Here is a 24,680-nt window from a genome sequence, read left to right as displayed (position 1 = left end):
ACTTAAGGAGTTGTATTTGAGCATCTTCTGTTTAAATTCTTATTTCAAGATAAAGAAAATATGTAAGACAAAGCTCTCATTTTTAAGAACAATCTCACTTTTTTCCAGCAAAAATTTTTTCCCAAAATAAAGAAGTAGTATACCATATTGGCGAGAATCAAATGCCAGCTTTTACATGGAAATAATTGCCTTGGGGCTTTTAAAAGTCATTCATCAAGCTTTTAGCCTGTTCCCTTTATTTTTTATCTCAGCCATTTCATGAAAGACCGTAACAAATATATGGTAATTTTTGGTTCCACTAAGAATATTTCAGGAACTAATACATAGATACTTAGAAATATTTATTGAATGAATTACAAAGTTTGTCCAGTATTTTCCGGAACAACCCAGGAATTAGATTTCTATTTTTTCTTTTGTTTTCCTTAATGTATTTGAAGTCAGATTTTAGAAAATTACATTTAGTCTAATTTGCCTTCTAAATGCATTTTATATTTACTAAATAAATCTTTATATCTAGGTGCTCAAGATGTGAAAAAGGATCATTTGGGGCTAAATTAAAACTTTATTTAATTCAATCCTGAGAATGGATTAAAGAAAAATTGAAATATTGGGAGAGTAAGGAAGTATAGAAAAACTGTTGCATTGAAATTCATTATAACAGTATGCAACTTCTTTCCAGTCTCTTATTAGAGAAGGTGAAATAGCCTGTCAGTACCTAATGAAACACTCATTTAGGTAACTCAACAGGACTTAAAGTTTTATTTGTAAGAGTTAATATATTTCCATCTTTGTGTAATTTTGAAACACAAAGAGAAAATAGTAAAATAAAAGTTATACCCTTTCATGTTAGTCTTAATGTGGCCATTTATTTTTTTGCAAAGAAGAAATAACTATATATGGGTGTATATTAAGCTTTCATTTTTTCCACCTTCTTTGGAAAAAAATCCTAATCTTTTTCATTCAGGTTTAAGTTGATGCCAAATAATTCCAATATTGAGCATCTTAAATCTGTTACTTGGAGTATGGATTGAGTTTGGAGCTAACTCAGAGGACTAACAGGCAAGTATTCAGGAGGTAGTCAGAGGGATATCTTAATAGTTGAACAATTCAGCTTGCATACTATATTCAAATTCAGATCTCTTAAGATCACATGTATGTGAAAGTAGAATTGACAATTTGATCATAGACTAAATGCCATATTTAACAGTAAAGATTTTCTTCAATCAATTATGTAACCTTTTAATTGTTATAGAATTAGAGGTGTTTTTAAGCCACCAAGTATCATTACTGATATATGTTCAGGTTAGCCATAACTGGATTAGCAAGATTATACTTTAATAAACTATGATTTCTAAGTTAATGTATTTATTTATTTAGAAGTTGACATTCTAAATCAATTTTTTTTTCCTTTTGCAGGTGGATATTACTATCCCTTATTCATGGAAAAAGTTGTATTCTAAGTGTTGTTTCCCATTGAGTATTAGCAAAGAGGAGAAAAATTAATGTCCTAAACTTTTGAGATAGATTTGGCTCTAGTAAGTATTTAGACCTATTATTAATAGGGTTGGCCAAAAAGTTCGTTCGGTTTTTTCCCATAAGATGGCTCTAGTAGTGAGTGCTTAGTTGTCTTTAACTTCATTCAAAACAGTTTTGTTAGGTTGTATTGTGACAGCTGTCATATCAGAGTGCCGATTAAAAAAAACTTATCAAAAAAAATCACAATTGGTGAATTTTTGTATAGCTATTTTAGTATTGAAGATGGAAGAAAAAAGCAACATTTTCGGCATATTATGCTTTATTATTTCAAGAAAGGTAAAAACACAACTGAAACGCAAAAAAAGATTCGTGCATTGTGTGGAGAAGGTGCTGTGACTGATCAAACGTGTCAAAAATGGTTTGTGAAGTTTTGTGCTGGAGATGTCTTGCTGGACGATGCTCCACGGTCGGGTAGACCAGTTGAAGTTGATAGGGATCAAATCGAGACATTAATTGAGAACAACCAACGTTATACCACGTGGGAGATAGCCGACATACTCAAAATATCCAAATCAAGCTCTGAAAATCATTTGCAGCAGCTTGGTTATGTTAATCGCTTTGATGTTTGGCTTCCACATAAGTTAAGTGAAAAAAACCTTCCTGCATATTTCCGCGTGTGATTCTCTACTTAAACGTAACGAAAACATTCCGTTTTTAAAACAAATTGTGACGGGCAATGAAAAGTGGATACTATACAATAATGTGGAACAGAAGAGATCGTGGGGCAAGTGAAATGAACCACCACCAACCACACCAAAGTCCGGTCTTCATCCAAAGAAGGTGACGTTGTGTATTTGGTGGGATTGGAAGGGAGTCCCCTCTTATGAGCTCCTTCCAGAAAACCAAACAATTAATTGCAAGAAGTACTGCTCCCAATTAGACCTACTGAAATCAGCACTCGATGAAAAGCATCCAGAATTAGTCAACAGAAAACACATAATCTGGGACTTCCCTGGCTGTCCAGTGGTTAAGACTCTGTGCTTCCACTGCAGGGGGTGCAGGTCTGATCCCTGGTCAGGGAACTAAGATCCCACATGCCACGCAACGCAGCCAAAAATAAATGAATAAATTTAAAAAGCAAAAAGAAAGAAAACGCATAATCTTCCATCAGGATACCGCAAGACTGCATGTTTCTTTGATGACTAGGCAAAAACTGTTACAGCTTGGCTAGGAAGTTCTGATTCATCCACCATATTCACCAGACATTGCACCTTCGGATTTCCATTTATTTCGGTCTTTACAAAATTCTGTTAATGGAAAAAATTTCAATTCCCTGCAAGACTATAAAAGGCACCTGGAATAGTTCTTTGCTCAAAAAGAAAAAATTTTGGGAAGAAGGAATTATGAAGTTGCCTGAAAAATGGCAGAAGGTAGTAGAACAAAAGGGCAAATACGTTGTTCAATAAAGTTCTTGGTGAAAATGAAAAATGTGTCTTTTATTTTTACTTAAAACCCAAAGGAATTTTTTGGCCAACCCAATACTTACATGTCTGGGAGAAGGAATAAGAGACCATCATCAGTACATTTACAGCTAAAATTTTTTATTTTCTTACCTCTTATCAAGGGATTTCTTAAAATTCCTGTTTTATTACTAATAGCTTGAGCCCCTTTAATGGAGAATTAATTTCTCCAGCAGAATTTAAGAGTTTATGTTCTTACCTTGTTTATTTATAAAATAAATCTCACAGATTTCTGATTTTTTTTTTTTAGGCTATTTGCAATGAAGAAAATGTTGACAAAATAAGTTTAAACTTTTTATGTTAAAATTACTGTGCAAGGTAACAAGTTAGTTGCTGGGTTTTTGTTTTTATTATACTGAAATTAAATTCAACATTTATAATTTCTCTGGGTCTATTTCTTGATTTTTAATCCATGGGATTCATGCAAAAACTTCATGAATAATACATTTAGATTAGCATATGTATGAGTACAGGTCCCCCTTAATTCTGTGGAACTTTGAGTAATCTGATACTTATCATATTCTTGTGATTGAACTTTTGTGTTTTGAAAAAATGTAAACTTCCTGGAGAATCTTGTTATTGTTTATATTTATCTTATGCTATAGGGTTAGATTTTGTTTGAGAAATTATGCTGAGAAAAAAATTTTTAAGCCACCTTTACACTAAATGTCCTCAATTTGATTAACTTGTTATTAAAGTTATTCTGTATATCTTCATTTTATAATTTAAGCACTTAGCATGGATTAATATCTTTAGGAAGTAGTAGAAACTTTAAAATCACTCCAGAGTCTGCTTATTTCCACATCTCATTATTTTATAATCTTTGGGAATGCTTGTATTTATGAAAGTAACATTTTTCAGGGATATAAATTCTAATAGAACCACTAAAACTTTTTTTCTGTTTGGACTTTAATGCATACGATAGTAACTATAGGATAATTTTTTTTAAGTTTTCATGTGATCAGTTAAAAATACCACTTTAGCATGAAGCAACGAAGTAGAATGTCGTCCCATAGTTAGAAGTAAAGAAAGTTTAAGTACATCATTTCTTAAGAGAATTTGTACATTTTAACATAGTCTATGCAGATTTTTATGTTAATTTGTTTTTCCATAAATGTCTTTTCTGGCTTATGTTTAACAAGGAGCATTAAAAATAGATTTGAAGCATTTATATATAGAGGACTACAAATTTATTTATTCTACTGTATTGGCACTGAGGATCAGCACTGAACAAAACAGATAAATTCCAGCCCTCATGAGCTTACAATTTTGGGAGTGAGGCATGGGTAATAGAATAGACAAACTGATAGGTACTAATATGTGGTATGTCAGATGGTGATAAGTTCTATGAAGAAAAATAAAGCAAGGGAAGTGGGAGGGATGGGTTAAACGTGTTTGGAAGGCAGGCAGATGTGTTTTTAAATAGTGTGGTCCAAAAATGCCTCACAGACATGACATTTGAACAAAGATCTAAAAAACAGGGAGCAAACCATTAGGTTTCTGGGAGAAGAGCCTTTCAAGCAGGTGAAATAACAACTACAGAGACCTTGAGGCTAAAACATTTTTGGTGTGTACCAAAAAGAGCAGCAAAAAGGTCTGGATGGCTATGATCAAATATACAAGAGGGAGAATCATAGCTCAAAAAGTTTATAGGAGCCATATCTTAGGGCTGTTTAAGTTCTTAGCTTAATGTACAGATTTAATTTTCCTTACCTTAAGAGAAACTTGACAGTTGTATGTGCATCAGCCTATTTGACCTCTGTAGATAGAACAGAATATTTTTTTGGATCTCACTCAAGGTTAGAACTGAGACCATTTAGAACATAAACAAAATGTTTAAATGGTTAATAGGTGTATGTGTGATGATCAGGTTTTTATTAATTGTGCTTTGATTGGTCTGAAATTGTTTTTTACTTGCTCAGTTTAGCTAGTCAAAGCTAATAGCTCCAAGAGACACTCTGAACTTGTTCACATTTGTCATTTACTCAAACGAACCACAGTTGTCTTCAACTCCTCCATTCTAGGAATTGCTGCCATTTTTCTCACTTATTCCTATTCTGTTAGCATTTTAGCTGAAGAGTTCTTTGCCTGTAATTGTTTCATCATGCTTTTGCTAATAAGGTAAAATTCAGACTTCTTAACTTAGACCTCATGATCTTGCCCCAGCCTTAAGTTTTTCCATTTTTCTTCAAGCAAACTAGTCCTGCTCCGTCTGTTTATCTATCTCTGTGCCCTTATTTATGCCATTTCACCACCCCAGTTCTCCCCCGACTAATTCCTGTACATTTTTAAAAAGCAGGTCAAACCTCTTGTGTGTGCTGAGTGTTTCCTGACTTTAACAGTCTGGCATTATCCCTCCTTCCCATGTTACGAACGGCTCATACCTGTAGCTCTTAACCTTTTTCTCTCACTTAACAGAGAAGTACATTCATTATCATTAATCATTAATTGTATCTCATTTATTCATGTGTATTAACCTTTTATAAATGTATTGGCAATGTGAAGAAAAAATTTAAATTTAAGAAACAACAAAAAGCAAGTGGACTAAGACATCCAGAACTTCAAAACAGCAGCCTAAATATTAGGTCCCAAAGTTCAAATATTAATTTTATGCTGACAAGTGATATAGTTGATTTTTTCCTCGGTTGTATTAAAATATATATCACATACAGTAGAGTGTGGACCAGTCATAATATATTTCTAGGATTTTAGCACGTTAAAAGAATTAAAGAATTAAAAGAATTCTTTGTGAGTAGGACCCAGGCATCATGATTTTAAAGCTTTATAGTTGATCTGTATCTGGCCAAAGTTGAGTGACCTAGAGCATCACAGCACATAAAAAGGCATTCAATATAGAGCTGAATGATTGAGAAAAAAAAATTTTTTTAAAAGAATACTGGATTCTCTATTTCAATTTTCTAATACTGTAAAAGCGATTAATAAATATACTCATTTAAGAAGTAATCCATGTGTTTATTATAGTGTTTATAATATTAAAAGATTGAAAGTTTTTAAAGTGTCCAATAATAAACTGATTAAATAATATGCTGAGCGGAATACTGTGCAGCTGTTTAAAATAATGTAATCAGTATTTTAATGAGCTAGAAACTTCATGGTTAAGTGAAAAAAGGTTACCAAATAGTGTGAACAGACTCATTAAAAGAATACATATGCTAAAATGCTATTACTGGTTCACTATGGATATGAGATAAATCTTACTAATTCTTGATGATAAATAAGCATGTATGATTTTTGTGAGTGAGGGGGGGAGTTTGTTTTTTTGAAAAGAAGAGAGCTCCTTGAAAAATAAAAACAGTTACTTGCAGCAGCCTTACCACCACTTTATCACCTCCTTTAGAAATCTGTAAATGGAAACCCTAAGTTCCAATGGGTTCAGGAAATTTAGAAGTGATAATGAAGAATTAACTACCATGGGAAGGACTGAACAGGTAATTTCAAAAATCAGATATCTTTAAAATCAGCTTCAGGGGAGCAATCTACTCTGTGTTCTCAAAGGAATGGTGAAAAGGAAGTCAAGAATCACTTCTTGAATTCTCTGTTGAGAGGTTTTGCTGTCTTTTCCCCGGTCTTCCAGCCCCCAAAACCTCAAAAGGTAAGTATAAGAAAAGGAGTAGGTATCTATTTTAATTTTGAAACAAAATTTTGAAACTATATTAATAAGCTGTAAAGAAAAACAAATCTGGTTTATTTTATAGTTACAGATATTTAATAACACAGTGAAACTGACTTTCAGATCTTAAAAGGATTTTTGTTTAAAATGAAGTTTGTTTTAATTTCTCCCAGCATAAAAATAATGTATAGGCATAGAAACCTCGAAAAAGGCAAAAAATTCTATTTAAAAATTACATTTTTACCATCCAGTGGCAACTATTATTAGCAGTATATTGTTTCCTTCTAGTTGTATAGATGGATTAGCAAATTTATTTCTTAATTCATGACTATGCCAGAAACTGGAAAGAACATCACCCTCTGGAAGAGAGATATGAGATATGCTCCTGGCTCAGAAAGTTTTTCTTTACATTTATCTAAAGTACAGTTGATCCCCAAACGACATGGGTTTGAACTGTGAGAGTCCACTTATTTTTTTCAATAAGTGCATACTACAATACTACACCATCTGAGGATGAGGAACCGTGAGTACAGAGGGCAAACTCTAAAGTTACACGTGGATTTTCAGCTGCAAGGTGGGTCAGTTCCCCTAACCCCCTTGTTGTTCAGGGGTCAACTGTGTACCCAAAAAATACCACTAATTTTATCATTTGTTCCATAATGTTTTACTGTAAAAATGCGTACATTTTAAAATTTCTTTTTCTCAAGATATTTTAGTAAATTTGAGTACATGAGAAGATGTATGTTGTTGACCCTCTGGCTTCCTCTTTCACACCTGCATGTCATCCCCAAGGGTACCTTTGCATAGTTTGAGAGCCATTCTGAAGCAAGGGAGGTCATTGAAGGGTTTTCATTGGAAGAGAAAGAAAAATAATTACTGAAAATGTATTGCTCAAGATTTGCTGAAGGAAATCTAAGACCATTAGAGAAATTATGTGCTTCTTTTGTACCCCAATACTCACATCAAATTTATCAAAAAGCTGAGCTGGTGTTCTAAAACTGGAATTCACATTTGATATTCAAAAAACATTTACTAATTATGGACATTTCAGTTCAAACACATGGCTATGGTTATCAAAATGTAAACACGACACATAATATAAATTCATAGTGTATGACCTGTCTGTTACAGTGACCCATTTAGAATGTAAAAATAGTGTGCCTCAACCTATTTTTCTCACATTTCAATATTTTATAATTTAACTAAAACTCTTTAACAGTTTTAGACAGGCAGGTTTAGAATCTGACAACTTGGCTAATCAAATAAAGAAACATTTGGGAGTCTAAAAATCTGCCTCAGGGGTGTTTGTCGCCAGAACTCACCTATGGGACAGATGTCAAGTTAGACCCTCTGTTATGCCACTTTTGTCACCATTTTAGTGGGCATTGCATCCTTTGAAAAAATAGGGAAAGGACCCAAAAGTAAAGCCTCAGGTCCATAATAGTTAAGCTATCAGACCAGTTTTATGAATATAACTCTTTAGATGTATTTACCCCTAAAACCCAAGGAATTTGGATCTTTAAAAATTGATGACTTATTCTTTCTAAAAAGTTCCTTATAGTTATATTGTTCAGGAAAAAATTTGTGATGAGTTTACAATACTTCTATATTCATTAAACTAAATTCCTTTTTTAAAAAAGAATTGTGGATGGTTTTTTGGGTAGCCAAATTGGATAATTTAGTTTGGAATTTAGGTAAAGGTTCAACAGATTTCAAAACTAGCATGAAAATTCTTCATTTATTTAGGCTAAACTATTGCTATATGCTAATAAACACGTGTTCTCCCAAATCATTGTTGATTGAAAGTCTTGGTTTGTATGGTTCATGTCAGGACACATGCAGACTATGGATGTGAACCAGTTTTAGAGGGCATTCAGAGAGAGAACTGAAAAAATATGAGATGTCAAATGTTCTCAGGGGTGGGTGGAGGTATTAAGAAGCTTGCTTGAAAAAGAACAATATTGAGACTTTTATTCTGTATTGCAAAATATAGAAGGGCAAAACTGGGGAGATTGAGTTTCAGGGATGCAAATATAAACTCTTAAGCAAGGGATTTCTACCAACTATGGATGTGTGTGTGCATGATGGAAATGGACTGCTTTACCAAGGACCTCAGAGCGATGAAATGGGGGTGGGGGAGGGAATAAGATTTAAAGACATCATTTGAGACGAGTAAAATCAATACATCAGCTTGGACAAATTCTTGCCTTTAAAATGAGGGCACTTGTGCTAACAATTTTTGACTAAAGGAAGCTACAGGGATATTTCTAGATTTTTTGTTTTAGCACAGCTTTTACTGAAAACTGTTATTTTAACAGAACTGACAGTATCTAAGGAAGGTACTCCCTTAAGAAGTTCAAGATCACGGTTTCAAGAAGTATGTGTCACTTGTCTGAAAACTGAAATAATGAAAATAAATGTTAATGAGTTATGAAACTGGAACATAATTTTTGAATACTAAAAACTTATAAGTTGGCATTTGTTTTCAAGAAAGATTACTTTATCAAGGCTGTTGGGTAAATCCAGTATAGAACTGGATCATTAAGTTTTCATTTTCCTCTTAAGACTTCAAAGGAGAATAAAGTTGAAGAATTTGGATAAACTAACAGGAAGGAACCAATGCCAGAGAAATTCTTAATAATACCGTTTTGATTTGAAGAGAGTTGAATCATAGTGTCAATGTGACATTCTCTGATATTTATATTCCAGGGTGCTTGGATTTTTCAGAAGACTGCTGCGCCATAGCTTGGACTTGCCACTTTTGGAATTCTCTTTCTGTAGTTAAATATAGGGGGATTCAGCTTCAATTGGAGTTTTTCTTACCTTACTAGACACATAGTAGGTGCTCAGTTATTTATTAAGTGGAGTGTTCCTAGGAAGATCAATCTCACTCTGAAATTGGCACTGGGTCTAGTTGATTCTGTCATCACATATACAGGAAATAATCATTCTGTATATTCTTTGCCAGTCTTTTGAGCCTAAATCATAGTTGAGACTTGATTAAGAAGTGTTACGCCTTGGCTGAGAAGATAGTTTTTATGACATCTTTTAATGCAGGCTTCTTAGTTTTTACAGTTCAAGTACTTTTCAGACTACTCTGGTTCTCTTTCGATTTTATATAGAGATTCTTGATAGGAGAGAATTGTTAATACAGTAAGGAACATCAGCCCTGGCACTTTTGGGGGGTTTTTTTGTTGTTTTTTTTTTGTTGTTGTTGTTTTTTAATCCGTCATCAATTTTATACACATCACTGTATACATGTCAATCCCAATCGCCCAATTCAGCACACCACCATCCCCACCCCACCACAGTTTTCCCCCCTTGGTGTCCATACGTTTGTTCTCTACATCTGTGTCTCAACTTCTGCCCTGCAACGCAGTTCATCTGTACCATTTTTCTAGGTTCCATATACATGCATTAATATACGATATTTGTTTTTCTCTTTCTGACTTACTTCACTCTGTATGACAGTCTCTAGATCCATCCACGTCTCAACAAATGACTCAATTTCGTTCCTTTTTATGGCTGAGTAATATTCCATTGTATATATGTACCACAACTTCTTTATCCATTCGTCTGTCGATGGGCATTTAGGTTGCTTCCGTGACCTGGCTATTGTAAATAGTGCTGCAATGAACATTGGGGTGCATGTGTCTTTTTGAATTATGGTTTTCTCTGGGTATATGCCCAGTAGTGGGATTGCTGGGTCATATGGTAATTCTACTTTTAGTTTTTTAAGGAACGTCCATATTGTTCTCCATAGTGGCTGTATCAATTTACATTCCCACCAACAGTGCAAGAGGGTTCCCTTTTCTCCACACCCTCTCCAGCATCTGTTGTTTGTAGATTTTCTGATGATGCCCATTCTAACTGGTGTGAGGTGATACCTCATTGTAGTTTTGATTTGCATTTCTCTAATAATTAGTGATGTTGAGCATCTTTTCATGTGCTTCGTGACCATCTGTATGTCTTCTTTGGAGAAATGTCTGGCACATTTGTTAATGTTTATTTGCCCCTCTGGGAAATAGGCCTGTAAATTTTTATTATTTATTTTGAGTGCTTATTTTAGTGAAAGTGACCCAAATCAATCAAATCAAAACATTTAAATACCACCCCTTGGGTTGTGGATGAATTTTTTTTAAGTACATATGGAAACCACTCAAGCTTTAGGCACTATTAGTGACAGAAATAACTGCTGACACATTGTTTGTCCTTTGCCAGAAACTTTTACATTTAAAAATCCTTTCAATTCTCATAACCACCTTATGGGGGAGGTACGTCATTATTCCCATGTTATAAGGTAAGGAAACAGTCACAGGGAAATAGCATGCCTGATGTCACATATCTAGTAAGTGGGGGAGTCAGGATTCAAGCTCAGGTAGTTTCATTGCAGAGCTCATGCTCTTAATAATTATATCTACAACCTCTGTCCTATAGTTAACAAAAGGTAGGGGAGAGAAAACTAAATATTAAGCCCTAAAATGCTCAAAATGATAGTGATACCTTCCAAAGAATGTTAAGACTTTAAAATAGGTTTGTATGTGGGAGTACTATACTAAGCACAAATTATCTTCTCAAATATTCCATGATGGTGCTACTATCCCACTGCAAGGAGGCATGCTCTGAGAAGTGTGTTTTGGTAACACTGGACGTGGGTGTTTATGTGTCCATGTCCTTCTGTATGTATGTGTAGTCCATGAATATACATGCAGCTATATGAATTCAGTCAGCCCTTAGTAGCATTGTCCTCCCCTGAGAAAACTGCCCCACCTAATTGTCCAGAGTAAGTCTACACAATCTATAGGTCATACTTGGTTGTACTGTTTTTAAGGTGTCAAAGCATCAAACAGCATTGTTATCTCACTTCACATGTCTCTTTGGAAGCTAATCAAAATCTAAGAGAAAATAAACCTTTTGTAACTAAAAGGCTGCAGACAAATTATACATTTGAATTGTAAACTTATTTTGCAGGTTACCTATTCCTAAGCTATGAGACATACCATTTTATTTGTATTTCATGTTAATTTAAAGAATTGGACTTCTGGCAGGCTTAAAAATCATTAACTTCATTCTGTCTTATAGAGCAATTGCAGGCAGTATAGCAAGTTCTTACTGAGCCTTCAGAAATATTCTCGGGTATTGCCTCAGAAGGGCAACCTCCTCCCACCCCCTTCACATACACAGAAAATTAATAGTTCCCTTTTCTGTTCTATCATCCCTATAGTAGTTTCATTATTGCTTATGTTACATCATATTGTGATTATTTTTCTTATTTCTCTATGACTAACCTGCAAGCTTAATAGGCTTAAGCCCAGACTGTATCTTAACTCAGCTCATTTGGTGACTGATGTAGTAAATAGATCCCATGATCGCACATAGCACTCAGTATTATGTTACTTCCCTTCCTTATCATGGAATACATTGATACCAATATTAGTATGGCTACTCAAAACAACTCACTTGTTAGATAGCCAGAAGATAGATCTTTTCAGTGGAATCCTCCTAGGATCAATTAGGTGAAATTTCCAGATCACAAATATCACAGTTTCATTGAAGGATCACAAGGAAAGAGAAATGAGAAACATGAAATAGTTCTTGCCAGGTAATAGCAAGTTTTATATGTGAAATAAGTCTTTGTGAAGGCTCTTTATCTCTTACTGAGATGATGCATTAGTTAAGGAATAAAAAATTTCACAGAGTATGTTTTATCTCCTAGGTAACAGACAAAAGAAACTGACAATATACTTTATGTAAGTCTTAGGAAAACTGTCTCTAGCAGATTGAAATTGTTCCCCAGATGTTCTTCCTGAAGTGTCACAAGAACACTATGGAGGTCAGGAATTCCATTTAGCTTTGCTACCATCTCAAGATTCAAGGTTTTTAAAAAATATTAAGTGCTTTTAAAAGTATTAAAATTATTTAATGGCTGTTTTCCCACTTCATCATTCATCTGACTGACCCTACAGTTGATTGCTTAAGACAGCTTTAAAATCCAAGTCAACCTTGCTTAGGCCAATGAATTCATACCAGCTTGTATGTAAGAATCCAACCAGAACAACCATTTGTGACTGCCTCTGTTTCTACCTCATCAAGAAATAGTTTTCACTTTAATCTTTCACACTGAGGTCATAGGGTGTGACCTTTTTTCCTAGCACTGTATTTGTGTTCTTTTCTTGCTATCTCCCAGACTCTGAACTTTACCAGCTTCCTGAACCCACAGTACCCAGCCTCTAAATCCTACCTGCCTAAATCCATGTCATTCAGATGCTTTGTCCTGCATTGGGAAATCATCTGGCTTCCGGGCTTTACTTGTGTTTGGAGGACCCAAGTATATTCCCAAATTAACTGAAGCTCTAGCCTTAATACTCTGCTTGCTCTCAGATCGATTTCACATGGTGGCCTCTGTTGCTCTTCATAGTTAATGCCTTCCAAACTAGGTATGGCCTACCTGTCAATAAAATATTTGGGTGTTTTATAATTAATAAATGTATGCATTGATAATATACCTGATATGTCTGCTACTCTAAAATTGTTTTTATCTTTAAGATGTTTTCGAAAATCAATTGCTCACTGCCAGTAATACTCATTACCCTCATTTTTAAATAAGGAAAAAGCCTAAGATACTGTTGCATTAGTATAGGATTTTGGCATCAAGATTCTAAATACAACACATGGCACAGTGTCAACAGTTAGTTAGCTTTAAATAGATAATTGCTCAGTAGAATTTATCCAGAGACCTACGAAAGGAAGCATGAGAATGATGAAATCATCTTATAACCTCATCTTCAATCCAGGCCTGCCTAATTGCTTGCCACGGAGAAGTCTAAAATTGTTGGAAATTCCTTTTTTTGGCTAAGTTTACTTTTCATCTTGTTTCATTTCCTGTCTTAGTATGATAATCTTTTTATATGAAATTGTGCTGTTTAAATTTTCATACTTTTAATTCATTCATGTGTAGAATGTGTAATTTTATAATTTGTGATACCTGATGTATTTCAAGTAACATAATTTCCTTACACATATAAGAACAACATTAAAATTAAACTGACACAAGTAGATATCCAATAAACATTTAAATTAATATTGAATGAATTAATAAATTAATTTATTTAACATGGTAGTAAGTCAGAATTTTTAGAATTCTGTTATCGACAAATAGTCATAACTTTTCAACCTTCTCTGTGTTTTCAAAGTGTTTACTTTTAATACTCAATATTTTTGTATTTAATTTCCCACAGTTGAAAAGATGAAGCTTCTCATAGAAACAAAATAATTTTTTTAGATTAAATAATCCTTTTTAGACTATGTTTTTGGTTCTGTTACTGGCTCCTAGGGAAAAGAAATTGCAATAAAATAGGCATTTCTAAAGAAATAACTTAGGATTAGGATTCCTTCAAGAATTCATACAAGAATTAAGAACACTGTAGAAAATCAAGTAATATAAATTAGAAGTGAAAATGTCCATTAGATTAATTTGATGATTCTAGACATGAGAATCTGTAAGTTATTTTCTATCATTTTGTCCCTCAAGACAATGCAACTTCCATCACTTGAATCTCATTCAGTAATGTGTATACAGCTATTCATTCATTCAACAAGTCACTTTGTTCAGAGGCATTTGCCTCTGATACTAGTATCTTCAATGTCATCAAAATGCATTTTATTAAGATGACAATTGAGCATGTAGGAGAAGCTTAAGCTTTCCCACTGGTTTAGAAGACCATGAAATGAAGCAGAATAAAAAGTTATAATTCAGTATAATAAAATTTGTGAATATTATCCTAAAGAAGTGTTCAGGTAGCTTGGTTACTTTGCCAGAGGAATGACAATGTAAACAGAAGCTTAAACTGTTCCTATCCTAGAGAAGTTAAATGTGGTCCTATTCAAATACTTAAAAATTGGCTTGACTTAAATTTGTGTGACCTTAAGCAAATTGCTCTCTCCAAACCTCAGCTGTAAATTTTAAGTAAGAGGTTGAACTTGGATCTGTTTTGTCCCAAATTTTTATAATCCTAGAACAGAGTCAGCCTCCAATGTATTTATTTTATGAATAATTCTGTACACTGACATATTACTCATTAAAGCAAAGGAAAAAAAGTTAAATAATCTTGTAGATTTATGTGGAAACCTTAGTTATCACCTTAGAATTTTGGATATTATATATTTAAGTTTTCCATTCTAGAAAAAAAAAATTAGATTTTTTTTCCTACCCTTTTGTCAGATTGTCACCTTGACTGTATGAGACATGGCCAACAAAAGGAAAACAACCCCCATAGAAACTTGAAGAAGGAGAGGCACTGTAAATGAAAAATAAGAAATCTTTTAATGTTTATCAGATAAAGAAAGCATTTCATTGAAAGCATTTAGTTGAATTAATGGGACACTATGGAGTACCAGATGATTTAGTTAACTGATGTTTACAATGATCTTAAACCTTGTTTGAATATTTTGTAAAATATTAATAAAAATTACAATATTTCAGTATATTTTCTTAAACAGTATGCTGAATATTATTAAATTTTATGTAAGGATCAAGTCATATAAAGTATTATGTAATAATAAGTATAGAAGTTTCAAGAGTAGTGTTTAATGTGTTTTAAGCCATAACATCCAGAGGGTGTTTGATTATAATTTTTCTTAAAGTTAACTTCTTTTTTCTTGAAGTAGAGTGCAAGAGACAAATTCAGGTTAACTAAGGATTCAATTTGAAGAATTCCAGTTTCCTTTAAGCAAAATTTTACTTTATTTCAAACTGAACAAAATTATGTTGTATTCATAATTTGACAACACACTTGAAAGGTGTACACTGTAAAGGATTCAAATTACAAACCTTTCAGTTATAATCTGTTGGTTGTAAGCAAGGCCATGTACTTGTAAATTTCTCCTACTGCCAGAAATTGTATCAGAAGGGACTAAATTATCAAGAATGGCTACTGGTGTTTTGTTTTGTTTTGTTTTGTTTTTGGCTCTGTGGCATGGGGGATCTTATTTCCCCGACCAGTGGTCAAACCCGTGCCGCCTGCCGTGGAAACACAGAGTCTCAACCGCTGAACCATCAGGGAAGTCCCAAGAATGACTACTGGTTTTGATCATGGTTATGTACATAAATGTATGTTATATACTCTACCGAAGTAGAGTAGCACAGTTTTATTCATATGCAAATCTATTTTTGAATAGTGTGAAAAATCTGAGGTGGTGATAATTTGAGGTGTCATATTCTGTAAAAGAGTGAATATAATTTCATCTCATCAAGAATAGTTATTATAATAATACTTAAAATGCCTTGAAAGTTTTCTTTTTGCATTTTTCAAGTGAGATAATCTTTTATTATTAAAGACCTATTCTATGCCCAGTACTTCACTATAGTCTAAAAAAGATGGTCACTGTCGGCAAAGAACTTCTGGCCTAGATGGTAATATTATACTAACTTACAGGAAACAACTAGAGAAGAGTGGAGTGTAAAGTCTGTCTTGCTGACCTGAAGTGCAATAGAAGCTCAAAGGAAATGTGGATTTGGACAACAGAGAAGACTTCTTAGAGGAGGTTGAAAATGAGCTGGACTTAAAGAATAGATAGGATTAATTCAGTGAAATGAAGGAATTGGAGACTTACAAGTGCAGAAAACATGAACCAAAGCATGATCAAGTAGGAAGGAGTAAAGTAGAGTTACTGGGTTGAAAACAAGATTGGTACTGGGGAGTAGGTAGGGAAATGAGTGTAACCATGGTTGAGATTGTTTTCCTTCCTTTGCATAAAATGCCCTAATTTCTAATTGAAGAAAATGAGAGTATATTCGGATTGCCTGCAGCCCTTCGAAAATCAAGGTGTGATGATTTGAAGAAAAATCACGATTTGTAAGAAATGTTGGAAGGAATCTTGGCTTAAATTAGACGAGTTTACCTGAAACACTGGGGGTCTATAGCCTTTAACTGAGCAAATCAAGTGAGAAATCTTGAGAGGCAGGGGTTGCATAGCCAAAAGTCTACTCTCAGGGATATTTTTTGCCCAGGTGAGATTGACCTTATCACTATGGGAATGATCGCAAATACCACAGTACTGTTGTTAAGCCAAATAAAAACACTGTACTCCTTTTCCAAACCTCTAATTTGCATACAAACCTTAGCTCAAGTTATGTCCTTTCCCTCATCTTCAGCTGTCCAAATATTCTTAGGCTATCTAGCCCCTGCATGTAATTTTCCCAGTTCATTTTTCTTCCTCTCCCAGAAATACCTTTTCTCTCTTTTGTGCTCCTATTCCTGATCTAGAACAATTAACACATCCTGCTTTATGGGCAGAGGCTATTTTATTTTTTATTGTATACTCTGCAAGTCTAACATAGTGGGTGCTTGATAAATGGCACTTGATTGCTGAAAATCAGTAGTGATTTGGTGATAAATTAATATGTTCTGGAAAGACTGAATACCAGCCAGATAAATATAGAAATGCCCAAGCTCTTGCCTGGTAATTTAGAAGTTCTCCACCTTTTACTGTTTCACTTACCAGGGCTCAGGGCTCCTCTCATTCTATGCTACCTATTAACATTCAAGTCTTAGCTACCTTAAAGTTTTTTTAAAAAAAACTTAATCAAAGCCAGAAACCTGTGGGTGGGGGTATGAATAGCTGGAAAGCCTATGAAATTTTGAGGGTTATAAATGATCTGATTGATCATCTAAAACTTTCCAACAAAGTATAATTTAACTGTTTCCTATTGGCTTTTATTTGTTGTCTCTCTGAGGAGATGGGAGATGGTAGTAGAATGAAAAGTCCTTACATTAAAAAATACTTTTCAAAAAAATTTTTTTCAAGAAGCATCGTTACCATAATCACAAAAATAAATGTATTGAACATCTGCTGCAATTCTTTAAAGTGACTCTCTAAAGTTAATTGTATGCTTCTGAATCCCTCCGCTTACTAGAGCTACCTTATTGAGTGAAATGGGTTTTCTTATAAACTTTCTTGGACAATTTTGTAAGACAGTATCCAAGTCACACGAAAAAGCTTTCAGAAATCTCAGAAGGCAAAGAAAATTGTGGATCAAATATGTAGCATTTGTTTTCTGCTAGGACATTTAAGTCATATTTATAATGTGATAAGGATTTATTTTTATGTATCCTTAAGAGCTTTTAAATAAAATCTATAGGACATTTATGTCTGATTTCCAGAACCTATATATATATAAATTACATTTTTTTGAAAAGTCTAATGTTGCTGTTGGGTTGGGTTTGGCTTTGAGGGAGGTTGACGTATTTGTTATACTTAACATTTAGCCAGAAGTCAGGAATTCAACCAGCAATTAAATAATGGTTCCCACGGTGAAGCATTTTCCCCTCTACACTGATTTGCTTTATGACCTGTTTTCTAGGCACTTATTTTGACATCACCACTGCCCCCACAAAAAAAAAAAAAAAAAAAAAGTGAGAACTGACTATATCACGGGTACCTAGACCATGTGGAGAAAGGACTGAGACCGGAAGCAGAAAACACATTGTCCGTACAGAGCAAAGTGCCAGACAACAGCTCACTCTAGTAAAGGGCGATAAATGCCACATGAGATGGTCTCCTCAGTTCAAAACTGTAAGTAACTTCAGGGAATTGCAGGGGGATTAGACAGTTGTCTCTGCTGACTCAATAAAAAAATGTCTTCATTTTGTAATTTGTGGCCTGTATGCTTGTAAATAAGATGCACTGGATTGTCAAGTAGTGGACTTTTCTGGTTTGTGGGTGAGAAATAGAATGCAGCCAAAATAGAATGCAGTATTCCCCCAAAAGTAACTTGGGACCTTTGCCTTAAGACCTGAGACAAAGGTTACATGAATTTAGATAACCAGGTTAGAACTAAGTTATTGGGTCTTTGCCTAGATAACCAATTAGAGGACTTTTAGTCTTGATATAGCAAGGAATAGGGAGGTATTATGGCCTCTTGAAACAAAATAATGAAAACTTACAAAATAATGGAATTTTTGGAAATTAAATGTGGCTATACTATATATAGAAGGATTCTAAGAAAGTCTGTTGGCAAAGAAACTGGGCATGTGACTACTGTGGTGATCTAGGAGTGAAGAAAACCTGAACAGAATAGTGGCAATGAGAATGGAGATAAGAGAATAAATTTAAGATATTTCAAAAGAAAAAATTGTAGAACATCATGATGAGTTGGATAAAAGGGGGGGTGTCAAAAATTACACATTTTCTGTACTGGAAGACAATGATAGTATCACTGAAAGGAGAGAGTTAAGAGAAGCTAGTTTGAGAAGGAAAGATTTTGAGTCCCATTTTTATAATATTGAATTTAAGATGATATCCAGGCGTTCCTTTTGAAATGCTTTGATTAAAAGTCACTGAATATACAGAACTGGAATTCTATGTAAAAGTCTGGCTGGAGAGGTAAATTCGTCAGTTATCCACTCAAAACTGATAAGGGTAGACAAGCTAACTGAAGTTCTTTACTAAAGACAGTATATCCCTTTCTTTTAAAAAGAAGTACATAAACACATACATTTACATAAAAAAATTATTTGATTGGGTATGTAGTCTTAAATAAACATTTCCAAAATGGAATTAAAACTCTCCTTTTTTTCTTAGAGTGTCATATCTCAAGCTTGTGCCTATAGGAAAATCCTACACTGGTATCAGTTATGAAGGTCAGTGACTAAAATGTGTTAATTATTCTTTTATTTTATAAATTTATTTTATTTATTTATTTTTGGCTGCGTTGGGTCTTAATTGCTGTGCGCTGGCTTTCTCTAGTTGTGGCGAGCGGGGGCTACTCTTCGTTGTGGGTGCATGGGCTTCTCAGTGCGGTGGCTTCTCTTATTGTGGAACACGGGCTCTAGGGCATGCGGGCTTCAGTAGATGTGGCGCATGGGCTCAGTAGTTGTGGCTCGTGGTCTCTAGAGCACAGGCTCAGTAGCTATGGCGCACGGGCTTAGTTGCTCCGCAGCATGTGGGATCTTCCCAGACCAGGGCTCGAACCCGCGTCCCCTGCATTAGCAGGCGGATTCTTAACCACTGTGCCACCAGGGAAGCCCCTAATTATTCTGGAACCTTACCTTTGCTTCTATTCATTAAACAAAGATCTTTCCCAGTATTACACTGAGGGAATGAAATTGAGAACTTAAAGTCCAAATAATTCAGTCAGTTAAAACTGTAAAATTGACATGGCTTTAATTTCTCAAATGGAAAAGCAAGTAATTGAACTGTGGGAAATGTGCTGGTCTCCAGTTTCAAGACACAGTACAGCACAAAGACCTGGCATTCTGGCTGAAGAGTTGTAATAATAAACAGAAATTTGAAAACCAGGAAGACAAGTTTTCCAAGAGTGCAACTGTGGCATTTCAAAAGAGATATAACAAGAAATTCCGGAAGATGTCCAAAAATAGGTTTAGATAATTGAGATTCCTTATTTGAATACTTGTTTTTGATGGAGAAATACAGTTAAGAGGAAATGAAGCTTCTGTCTAAGAGGTCTAAAACATTTTCTCCTTTTCACCCTAAATTGGGTTTGCGTCTGAAGAAAAGTGTTAGCCAAAAAAAATCAAATAGGAATTCAGTACTGCTTAAATTGTAGCCAGAAGTTTAAAAAGTGACCAAAGCAAAAAAAAAATTTTTTTTAATTAATTGAAAGCAAGTATTTTGATTTTCTAGGAGCTAAACCTTGTTTTATAGGATTCCTATTTAGAAAGTCAAAGTATCTTGATCTGTTTACCTAGTAATTACATGCCCATCATGAGACAGAAATACCACATTACTCTACATTTTAAATTTCTAATATGTTCTGCTTTAATGATATGTAAGGAAACCTAAAATGTTAATCTATGCCTCCAAAATAGCCTTTAAAAAACTCAGTAACATGTCTTCTGAATATACCAGAGTCTTTTATACCATTTTACCTAAATCCTTGAACCATCTGATTAATCCGAATTCAGTGAACCTATGTCTTCAAGGCAGGTTATCCAGAACTGGGAACATTTGTTTCTGTATTTCCATCCTAGTTGCATCTGACTTATGTGCCTGGTCTGATGACTTCAACTATCTTTTCATGACTCCTAAATTATGGAGGTAAGTCAAGATTTAATATTGGTTATAGTCATGTAACATTCATTCTGAATTTGTATTCCTGTAATAGTTATTTAATTACTAAGCACTCTTGTAGCATTGCATTTTTATTAGCAAATTATGGTATATTCCAGTTTTGGCTGAGCTATTTTACTCTGGTTAAATGTATAATTTTGCATAACTTTTTTTTTTTTAATTTATTTATTTTTGGCAGCGTTGGGTCTTCATTGCTGTGTGCAGGCTTTCTCTAGTTGCAGCAAGTGAGGGCTACTCTTCGTTGTGGTGCACGGGCTTCTCACTGAGGTGGCTTCTCTTGTTGTGGAGCACGGGCTCCAGGCGTGCAGGCTTCAGTAGTTGTGGCACACAGGCTCAGTAGTTGAGGCTCACAAGCTCTAGAGTGCAGGCTCAGTAGTTGTGGCGCACGGGCTTAGTTGCTCCGCGGCATGTGGGATCTTCCTGAACCAGGGCTCGAAACCGTGTCCCCTGCATTGGCAGGCGGATTCTTAACCACTGCCCCACCAGGAAAGTCCAATTTTGCATAACTTTCAATTACTTAGTATTTCTATATACATCTAGACTTTCATCTCATTTTTTGTGTGATTACCCACATAAACTTCTAGTAGAAAATACCATGGGTTTTTTTCTGTAGTCTTTAACTTGAATCACCTCTTTCAGACTCTTTATGTAAAGTATCCTCATCTATCTTTGAATCTACTATAATTCTTGTTTTTCCAAGTGCCTGTTTACTGAGACTATAGTGTTCCAAACTGTTCAGTTCAGTTCAGTTCAGTTAAGACTGTTAGATGTCCAGCACTGTGGGGGAATATAAAGACCAATGTAAAGCTCAATCCCAGTCCTCATCTTAAAAGAACTCATGGAACCTCAGACATTGCAGCCAGACTTTCTTGGGGTCTCTTATTACAAGAAGGGTAAGATAAACCTCTCCTGTTTGGCTTCCAACTTGGGAACTCAAAGACATTCAAATTCTTACCAGATTGTGAAATGAGAAAAGTAACATGAAATAGAAACACTTGGTAGTTAGTGTGTTTTACTCAACTGATAGAGTAAAAAAACCACTTTAAAACAATGATTTCTAGATTTGAGGTGTTGGTGTGAAATCTGAAGGTGCAGAAAGCTCTGTATGATTAAATAAGTCTTAGGCACAATTCAGTTTTGGGAGCAAATTCCTATTTATTTTGCTGTATTTTGTTGCTTATTTATTCTGTGCCATGCTTAATACTCATTTCCCCTTCACCATGTAAGGTGTTAGCTCTTTATCTATTAAAATATTTTGGGAGTTGGATCGACCTCATAGCTTAGATATATATTAAGGCATTTTCTGAGCTCAGAAATATTGAGATGATGAGTCTTCTGGTGAAATTTGCACATAACTTTTCATCTCAGATAGATCCAATAGAAGGCCGAACAATTCATGACAAAGCTGTTCTGGGACCAAGCTGGTGAGTAATTATGGTTTCTATGATGTTGTTGATTTTCCAGAAATCTAAGTATTTTTAGTAATATATTTTCATCTCATCTCTATACTTCTTGAACTTTTGTTTAAAACACTAAGTTTGATGTCACACTGGTGTTTTCCACAGGTTCACTGGCTCCAGGAAGGTAATAAAATTTCCCAAATTTCTTTTTAAAAATTTCCTCTTAGTGGCTTTTACATTGCTAAGTGTGCTATTACAGAGTCAACTTCCCCAGCACAGAGGAAAAATAAAAGTAGAATACGGAATAGTTAGAAGTCTTAGCAAGTCTTTTGTTATTCCAGCAAGGTCTCTGTTAGTGTGACCATTTCTGTTATTTATGATAGAGAACCAATACAAAGACTTATAAAACTAAGCTGACATTTGTCAGATATAAACAGAATACAAGACAAATAGAAACAGCTTACAATTCCCTAAATCATATATTTCTCAAGCTGCTTTCCCTTGACCATTTTATATTACTTCAGGCTCCTGAATTCAGATATATTTTGAAAGCAGCCCGAATTAATTTCGACTTTAACATAACCTAAGGATTCTTTGTAATTATGACTTGTAGATTCTTCGTAATTATGACTCGTATATTAAATTCGAGAGTAAAATTCAACACTAGAGCTCTTTTTCAGAAAATCTTTGTAGGGAGAACTTCCAACAACTTATAAGGTTACATTGTTGAGGTTCAAGAATAAGCTAAAATCTTTAGTGCCTTATCAGAAATGAAACTGTAGGTGATGGAAAGAGGCTGAAACAAACATAAGTGGGAGAATAGGGGAGGCCCAACTATCACTGGTATTGTTAAGACTGACAAACCATGCTTTGTGATGACTCGTACCTGTGTATCTGAGATGGATTGATAGAAATATATGATTTGATAGACCAAAGTTTTCAGTTTGGCTGGCCAAGACAAGCTTCTGCCATTATTTTCTTATAATTTCTTATGATTTTCTTATAATCACTTCAGTCGAGAAGTTAAGTGATGCTCATATGAAGATGTTAAAGTCTTTTAGGCAAGAGTTTAAATTTGCCTGTGGTGCATCTAACATAAGCCTGTTTTCTTCCAACCATAGGCCTGCCTCCCTTTCTAAAACAAGACTCTTTCTTGCGCGTCTTGACATCCCCGTTACAGTGCCCCACTCTGTGTTGGAGTGAAGACAAGAGGCTTATTACTTAGATAATCTTGACAGATGTGTCTCCAGATAATATCATCTCTAAAATATTTACTAAAATAAGAAACTCAATCCACTCTGAAAGTACACTTTTCCTAACGAATAATATATATTTTTAAATTTTGGTAATCTATCTCCTTCTAAAGACCTCTGGATTGTGAACCCATGACTTTTGAGGAATTGTTTAATTAAAGGCTTAAGTTATTTTAATTTAAACCCATTGTCAATGTTATGAATTGTAATTGTAGTAAGCTCTAGAAGGGAAGACCTTACTCTGCTCCTTGCAGCTCCTTGCTCCCCAGTGTCTAGACAGTATTTGGCACACAGTAGACGTCAATAAATATTTTCTGACTGAAATAATTAAACGTATATATATTACATGTTTCCATAGGGTAATGTTTCTATTAGCACATTAAAAAGAACATTTTATTTCTCATCTCAAGCTAATTTCCGGCAAGTGTGAATGACTAAGAACACATAATAGCAATTTAAACATTTCCTGTCTTATTCCTTGCCAACCTGTAGTTACAGTATTTTTTGCTTCACTATTCTTTTAACCAGTTATCAGTTTTGAATCATCTTATCAGCAAAGCCCTATATGGAATTAAACAGTGTAACATATATAACCATGCCAACTACACCCAACTAGTTAAATCACACGCGTGCCCAAAACTTAGCAGAATAGAAATATTGTGCCCTCGAATATGATGCTCGCAAGGGAACCAGGCCAGACACATCATCCCCAAAACTAAGATGACAGACTAAAACAACTAAGTTGGTTTTTTCTGCAATAAAGAGAGGATGTGTGCCACCAAAAACAAAACACTCATTCATAAGGCTTTTTTTTCTTATTTGGGTCATTATTTTCCGTTGCTAACCTTAACGTTACTAATCTTGAAGTATTTTGCACTTTTCCATTATACATAATCTTTTGAGGTACTATTAGGAAATTTTTTTTTTTTAATCTTTCTTCCCTGCAACTTAGTACACAAATCTATAAGTAATTACTAGAAATTTCTGGAGTGTAATTTCTTTACTAAGTGTAGGGGTTTCACAGAAAGGATGGAAGAGTAAAATTTATGTCAGTATGCGCTAATAGGCCATACTATGCCATAACATGCCCCCAACCCTGGCACACACACACACACACAATCTTTCAGGTATGGCTTTTTCTTTCTTTTTTAAAAAAGACCTACCTGGTCTGATGAAAAGTAAATCTTCCTCCCACAACCAAACCCCACTCACCCAGTTTCCTCTCTACAGGTGACACATATCTTTGCTGAAAATTCCATGAATATAGATATATGAGTATTATATATCTTTCCGCAAATGGAAACTAGGT

At 34.5% G+C, this 24,680-nt stretch overlaps 1 long non-coding RNA gene across 1 annotated transcript in view; it reads left to right on the top strand.

Annotated features, from left to right (window-relative positions):
• The window catches only part of LOC309647301, a 144,171-nt gene that overhangs the window by 66,105 nt on the left and 53,386 nt on the right, over nucleotides 1-24,680 (top strand). Inside the window, exons 5-7 of the long non-coding RNA XR_014255919.1 lie at nucleotides 1,417-18,201; nucleotides 19,210-19,268; nucleotides 20,619-20,685. This is a non-coding gene — a long non-coding RNA (uncharacterized lncRNA). The remainder of the gene's footprint in view (nucleotides 1-1,416; nucleotides 18,202-19,209; nucleotides 19,269-20,618; nucleotides 20,686-24,680) is intronic.

The sequence above is a fragment of the Balaenoptera physalus genome (genome assembly GCF_965194825.1).
Source record: "Balaenoptera physalus genome assembly, chromosome: 18".
Classification (NCBI taxonomy): domain Eukaryota; kingdom Metazoa; phylum Chordata; class Mammalia; order Artiodactyla; family Balaenopteridae; genus Balaenoptera; species Balaenoptera physalus.
The sequence above is the reverse complement of the archived record's forward strand: the minus strand, read 5'-3'. Positions and strand labels throughout refer to the sequence as shown.